Here is a 7,791-nt window from a genome sequence, read left to right on the forward strand (position 1 = left end):
ATGTATGGGCAATAAATGGGTATAAATCCAAAAATTCAGAGTAAATGGCACTATAATTATAAAAATTGCAATCATTCTTCTTAACAATATTTCATTATAGTAACACACAAAGCACTTGTCACATTCTAGCAGTAATGATTTAAACAGACTAGAAGTTTTTTGAATTAGACATAGTTATCCATTGAACAAATTATTAGTTCTTAGAGTTATAATGGTTGGGCTATTAATCTGACTTTAAACGCGTTTTAAACGTATTTCAAGTTGACGTACTGACCGAGTTTTTGACTCTTCACAACGAAGTATAGAACTCAACCGAGATAACAAATAGACAGAAGATCGGCCAAGAACGTGGGCTCAAGAGTGTTCACAATGACAAAAAAGAGAGTCTTAAAAGCTTCCTTTGATGAGATAAAACTATTATATATATAGGTTAAAAAGGAATTTCACATATTACATATAAAAAACATGCTGACATATGTTTTGTCATCACGTGTTTCAAAACGTTCTTTCTAACAAAATTTTACTTGCAGGAACATAATTATGACATTAGTTTTATAATTGAATACATTTCCAACACAGAACCAGGTATATGAGGATATTTAAATTTTAGATTAATGTATGGGGAGTAACTCCTTTGAAGCAACACAGACCCAGTAGGTTGTCTCTCCTGCACAAGAAGCTGTCTATGCAAAATTTAATGGAGCACATATGCATTATTTATAGGAAAATGAAGTTACATGTACCACATTCATTTCCTGGTTTAACATGTACATAGGATGAAAGGTCATTATCATCATCATCATCATCATTATCATCATCTTCGTCTTCTTCTTCTTCTTCATTTAAACAACTTCAAAATTGCACTGTCATAGCTATCACTTAAAGGGAATGTCAACCAAGACGACGAAGAAAAGAAAAGTTGTAAAATACCGTATTTGTTTACAATTATTAGTTTATATTGATAAACATATCACGACTCGTATATTACATTACTTGAAAAAAGTTGTTAAGTTTTCATATGTTCAGTATATTCGGTAATAAATTTTACTGGGTATGTCTACCAGGTAACTACCAGTTATAACTATAAATAACGCCAGTAGATTGATCATCGTCGTCACGTGGTAAACCCAGGAATGCAAATTGTGCATGCGTAGTGAATTGTATATATTTTATATATAAAATGATCAATCTACTTGCGTTATTTATAGTGTATATATCGTTATGTCACCTATTTCCGCGATGTACTTTCGATTTCACATCGCGAAATTGTATTACCGAATATACTGAAAATATGAACTTTTTTCAAGTAATGTAATATACCAGTCGTGAAATTTTAATCAATATAAAATAATAATTGTAAAAAAATACGGTATTTTAGAAGTTTTATTTCTTTTCGTCATTCGTGGTAGACAGTCCCTTTAAATAGTTGTAATCATCAACCTGTGTAAAAAATGCCATTTTGCGAAATACTACAAGCTAAACGAACACATCCCATAGCAGATATATTTTTCAAAAGTCCAAAACGTTGTTCGGACTCAGTTGAAATATAACTATAAACAAGTTTCATGCAGATTTGGCAACAACCGCAATTTTAAGTGTGTTAATATCGTTACAATATAAGCTTATGAGAAGTTCAGCAAACCCGAACCATTTTTTTTAACAATCTGAGTTATCATAAGAAAACATGTTTGAACCGAATTACATAAAAAGTAAGACTAAAAGTATAATGTCTAGTGTGTTTGAATGCTTAAATATAACAATAAAAAGAAAACTGCTAAACCCCTTGTGGCCATGCTTTTGAACAAACTAGAACACTTTTCGAACTTAACCTAAAATATAATTACAAAAAAATCTTCTGACCAAGTTTAATGAAGGTTGAACTATAAATGTGGTGTCTAGAGTGTGAACAAACTTGTTCTTTAATTTGACTTAGTTTTGGACATTAGTGACCCAGTTTTGATCTCGTCCAAGATGTTATTGGGACAAATATTCTAATCAAGTTTCATAAAGATTGGACAATAAATGCGGCTTTTATTATGTTTACCAAAATTAATTATGACGACGCACAACGCGCAACGCAAGAGGTGATCACGAAAGCTTACCATGAGCATGATTGATCAGATGACATAGTAATATATAATAATGTAACATGAATTATCTTATTGAAAAGAATCTATACAATGATAATATTCACAATCTCAGGAAATGTATGTCAAAGCAGAAGCGTTGAAAGTAGAACTAGAGACCCTGTAATATAATAGCTTACCATAGTATGTCACGCTTAGCGTAACCATTTGTGATCTACCTTTTTGCGTTATTCATCATTGGGCATTAACAACTTATTTATCTATTTTTTCCAATTTTAATTTATCTTCATACATGATCATTAGGTTGTCTTCTAAAACAGTATAAATTCTAGCGATCATTTGCATTTAATTTTTACCTAAGGAAAGAACAACTTTAGGGGAATTTCAAATGCATGATTCCGTACCGTTGTACACTTAAGTGTTGAGTGCTCAAGAGAGATTATGTCCTAAGACAATCTTGATCAAATATCATTGAACGAATACTCCTTTATAAAAATGATGATACATATTAATATTCGTGCCCAGCCATTTATACATTTTTATTGCATAGAAAACTAGTAATGCATAAGTAAGTTTAATAACGGTGACAGATGTGGTACAATGATTCATATGGTAGTCGATGTGTAACGATTCTCCAGGCAGCGCTCTCATTTTCTGATTGTGACTATTAAACAAAGTGGTCTGACTGTTGAGGATAACAAAAAGTCTTCAAATGCTGATCACTTCTGCATAGTTAAATGAAAATTATAATATGATGATCAGAATCTGATCATTCATTGACATACATATATTATTCATTAAGTTGGTTAAGTTTAAGTTTATTGAACAGTTTACTGTTGATTGAAGCATATAATCATTCACAACAAAGTTTGAGCAGTGAGTGAGATTGTATGGGAGAATATATGTGAAAACCATGTATACCTATACGTTATTAAAAATAGACAGGCTGTATGTCAGTAGCATATTTAAAACGCAAAATTTGATATTTACGCCGTTCTAACAATTGTTTTATGTCCTTGTTGTTTGGCATCTCATGGTTTGACCTACTTTCTATTTTCGGTTCCTGAAAGAAGAAATATGATTAATGGGTATATATTCAATACATACCACACGTGTATGTACCACACATGCCATTGAATCAGCCTTTATGCGTCTGAGTTTAACAGTCTTCCGCCTTAAGTACCAGTTTATTTCACTCAACCTTTTTCCAACTACGTTAAGTGGCCACTAGGCAGTCAATTAGAGGTGCTACTGCCTTATGATATAATAAATGCGACTCACTAGGAAAAAAACAAATAATATGGAATTGATATGATTTGCATTACTGGGATAATTACAGTGACATCTTACAAATGAATTGTATCAGAGAATTTAACAAGTTTTGACAACTATCGCTTTAAGTTATAATATGATAACTAGTTAGTACTCCTCAAAGTTAAGGTAGTAAGGATATAACTAAAATATGGATTTGAAAATAATATTTTCGGATCATTCTATTATTGGGAATCTTTTATTATCCAGAGGGAAGATCACTGACTATTAAGCATGATATGATGTTTTGAATGTGATTGAAAATGATTGTTTTTGGTTTGAACGTCTGAAAAATAAAGCATTTTATTTATTTAAGATAAGATGTGCAAAGCTTGTGATTGTTTTAATATAAATGAAGTTTGCATGATGTTGGTATACACTGCACATAAAGTTTTCTAAGCATTAGGTGTTAATTTTTTAAATGGAAATGATATTATCAGCTGACATACCGTCTAAAAGGTGGCCACTTGAATATAGCAGCCACTTTGACCACTTTCCATGGCTGACAGCTGGCTCAGCTCAGTTCGAAAATGGTTGCGGTCCAATGAAAAACATGGCCGCCAGGGGGCAGGGCAGTTTTCCTGATACGGCTTTAGTGAAATCTTGTTAACACTTTAGAAGTCACATTTATAGGTCAAATGTTCATGAAACTCGGTCAGAGCATTTGTTCTTATGATAGCTCAGTTCAGGTCGAAAATGGTTGCGGTCCGTTGATGATCACAAGATGGTGGGGCAGTTTTTTTCCTTATATGGTTTTAGTAAAACTTGTTAAAACTCTAGTTGTAATGAGGATGTTGGTTCACGATGATGATGATGATGGAAAATTCTTAAATAGCCTTTTGATGATTGTGTAACAGGCTTACAGCTCCCTAGAAATAGGCCCAAATTAACTGGGGACTTACATCAAAGACATTTGATGAAATTCCGTTGAAAAGATAGATTACAACTTACACATGTTATAGGCAGACATTTGTATAAGGTCAAAATCAGTCATTCAGTAGTTTGTAAGTGATTATCAAAGACCTGTGTTTTAACAGGTTTTATTGTTGTTTCCATTAGAAATATCATTGAAATGTGAGTCTGAAATTGTTTCTTTTCGTGTAAAACACTTTGTTCGAAACGGGAACTATTTGGTTAAACAAAAACAAACAATTTATCTCATGTTTTAAGAAACACAAACAAAACTGTTTGGTTAAAAAGCAAAGTTGATATAACAAAAATAATGTATTTATGCTACAGATTTTTTGTTCATTTAAATTACAAAAGTTTGACAGTTGATTTGAAATTATACATTTTCCTATTTCTTGTGTGTGTTGACCACTATATTTGCACATATGTGCACATATTCGTAACTATGGGAGAGATCGAGTGTAGATGTTTGGTGTCTTCTAAAAACATAAATGTTAAATTTCTTGCCGATCGTGTCATACTTTTTTACTTCTTTATTACCGACTTTGATATATTATAACAATTCAACATATGTATTAATTATGCGAAATCCATTTCATAAACACCCCATCTATTGAAAAATACTGTTGTTTTTGGTATTTAAAGCTGTTCTTACAAAGACAAGTTTTCACTAGCCATACCGTATAACAATTAAAGATGCTTAGATGCTTATCTCATGACCTCAAAGCCGTAAAGCAATTTGGTAAAAAAAAATCTTCCATTTTCTTTTGCCGATTATTCGCATAATTATATTACTGTCCTCATATTACTTTTATGCAAAAATGTAGCTGTGTCGCAAAAGGTAACACACGTCTATTTAAAAAAAAATAAACACACTGACGAACAATAAAACTACTTAAAACGCATATATTTATATCTCTGCAGAAACAACGAACCCTTTCTTTTCTCAACACAACGTTTACAGCCTTTGCTAAGCGTTATTACTCTTCAGGTGAGCGACCAGGGAAACCATGGCCCTCTTGTTTAAACTTGTTAATAGTTATGAATGAAATTACTTAACAGAATATTAACAATGTTTTTTTAAACTACCAAGTTAAAAATGAATTGCTCAACTCGGAAATGATTCTCTGGTTTGAAAGAAGTCAGTAATGAATGTTCAACAAAATTGTTTATCACACAATGTAGTTCAGACAGCAATTTTTTTACCAAGGATTTTACTTATATATGAAAGATTATCTCCATCTTATCATCTATTTTTTTAAATTCCAGCCTGCTTACACCTGGTTTTATCTGTTTATAACCAAAATAGCTTTAAATTAAAAATACATTGAAAAACATAAAAATAACAGAAATATGTTTATATAACATATTTTACGGGTAAATATTATCTTTTTTACATATATATTTTACCCGAATGCACCGATTGGTTCGTATAATTCTAGACAGTAACATTGTCATAAGCAGTAGACAGCTTATCGCAAAGCTTGAAAAAATGAAATTTTGCATTGTTGACCAAAATAGCATGTCAACGTTTTGAATCATTAATATTTTATAATATACATGAGTGAAAAAAGTAAACCAGTGAAAATAATTAAGATTTTTAAATTGATTATTGATATATTGCAAGTGAAGACGGCATACAAAAAACTTTGCTCGAAAGCAGTCAAATCTCTGGGTGGAGATCTGACTTATGACTTCATTTGGTAACCTCAACTATTCGTGAGTTGGTTGAATATTAAAATAACACCGTTTCTTATCGATATCCAATATGTTTGAAATCCATTCAATATGTGTTTAAAATAAATTGCAGCTGTATATACAGATTCTTTTCAATAAATTCTTAAGATCAGAATATGCTGTCCAAATCTACGATGCTTATGTCCAAACTGTGATGGTATTAGTAACAGGACTGGTTTTTATAAAATAAAATTCTCAGAAAGAGCAACACATCTGTTGAAAACGGTTAATGAGCTCTTTGATAACATGAGCATATTGGTGTAAATTATGTTATTATGGCATGATATTTAATGATACTTGAAAAGCATCCTACTTTCATCAAGACCGTGACAGCAGTGTCTCTATACATAATACAGAGTTTGCATCAATGAATTTCATACTTTTACTTTTGTGATCACCTTTTGTCCTTCGTTCACTATTTGTAATCTACGTTCACATTGTGAACGCTCTAGAGGCGAAATGTATTGTCCAAACTTCATGAACCTGATCCGATTCATTTCTCCAAATGCTATGTCCCCAAGATCAAAACCGGGTCATGTGGAGTAAAAAACTAGGTCACTTAATCAGATTAAAGAAAAAACTTGTGAACTATATGGAAGTCAAATTTTTTGTCCAAACGTTATGAAACATGCCCAGAATCCAGTTTCTAATAACATAATAATAACTTGTTTGTGTTGGAAATTGGTACCGGTCCATTGAAAAACATAGCAGCCAGAGGGGTGGCTATGGTTAAACCTTGTGAACACACTAGAATTCTCATTGTTTCTCCTATCATTAAGCTTTTTATATTGTCTGTTAAGTCGCCATTGTTAAAGTGTTTGTGATATCTCTAGAGGTCAAATTATTGGTCAATTTTCTTACAAGTAAGTCAGAATTTCATGTATTTAGATTAAATTTTGTCAACATGAAATCTTAACTAAGTCCTATACTTGCTAATGTGGGGGTAAAAACTAGTCAGGAAATCAACTTGACATAGATTTAGAATACTTTGGAAAACAGGTCTGTTGTCCAATCAACCTGAAACTGGCTAAGGAGATTGTTTTGTCCTATTGATATCTTTGTAAAGACTCAAAAACGGTTCCAATTATTTCAAAACATTACTGCCAGGGGCTTTGGCATTTTTCTTGTGAGACTTTTTTGAAAGGTAGCGAACAAGTAATAGATCTTGTTTTTATCTTACTGTCATGCTGCTTGTAAGAATATTTGTTCTTTTGATAATACATAAAATATTTCTTTGGAAATGGTCCGATAAAATACCTTGTTACATAGAGGGGATGCAGTTTTCCTGGAATGGCATAATAGCAAATAATATTTATACCAAAATTATGTTAGGATTTAAAATTGGTGGCTGCACCCGAATTCTTCTTCTTTTTGCCTTATATGCAAACTTGATCAAAACATTTGTTCATTTAATAGCTTCCAACATAAAATATGTGTAATAAGAGGTTAAAAAGCTTGGTCGAAAGTCGTATTTATAACACAATAAAAAATGCATCCGATGACTCAAGTTTCTTTTTTTGTCTCAGGCAAGCTTACAAGGGACTTTGGTCCCTTTGTTTGTTAATTTTAAGATTATTTCATCTTGCAAAATCTGCTGCTTTTTTCATACCTGTTTATTATAGTTTTGTTCCCAAATTTGAAGATATGTATATATTTCGTTTTTTTTTTAATGATAATTGAAACTGTAGATCAATACAGAACATATTTTGTGTAACATTTTCTGTTCTCCAGAGTTCACACATTTTAT

General features: G+C 31.6%; 1 protein-coding gene across 1 annotated transcript in view; it reads left to right on the forward strand.

The window, feature by feature from the left end:
• Nucleotides 1-6,679, forward strand: part of LOC127853319 (MORC family CW-type zinc finger protein 3-like) — a 382,815-nt gene extending 376,136 nt beyond the window's left edge. Inside the window, exon 19 of the transcript XR_008036565.1 lies at nucleotides 6,599-6,679. The gene's annotated coding sequence lies outside the window, so the exon portion shown is untranslated. The remainder of the gene's footprint in view (nucleotides 1-6,598) is intronic.
• Nucleotides 6,680-7,791: the final 1,112 nt, after the last annotated feature.

Source organism: Dreissena polymorpha, chromosome 12 (genome assembly GCF_020536995.1).
Source record: "Dreissena polymorpha isolate Duluth1 chromosome 12, UMN_Dpol_1.0, whole genome shotgun sequence".
NCBI classification, from domain to species: Eukaryota; Metazoa; Mollusca; class Bivalvia; order Myida; family Dreissenidae; genus Dreissena; species Dreissena polymorpha.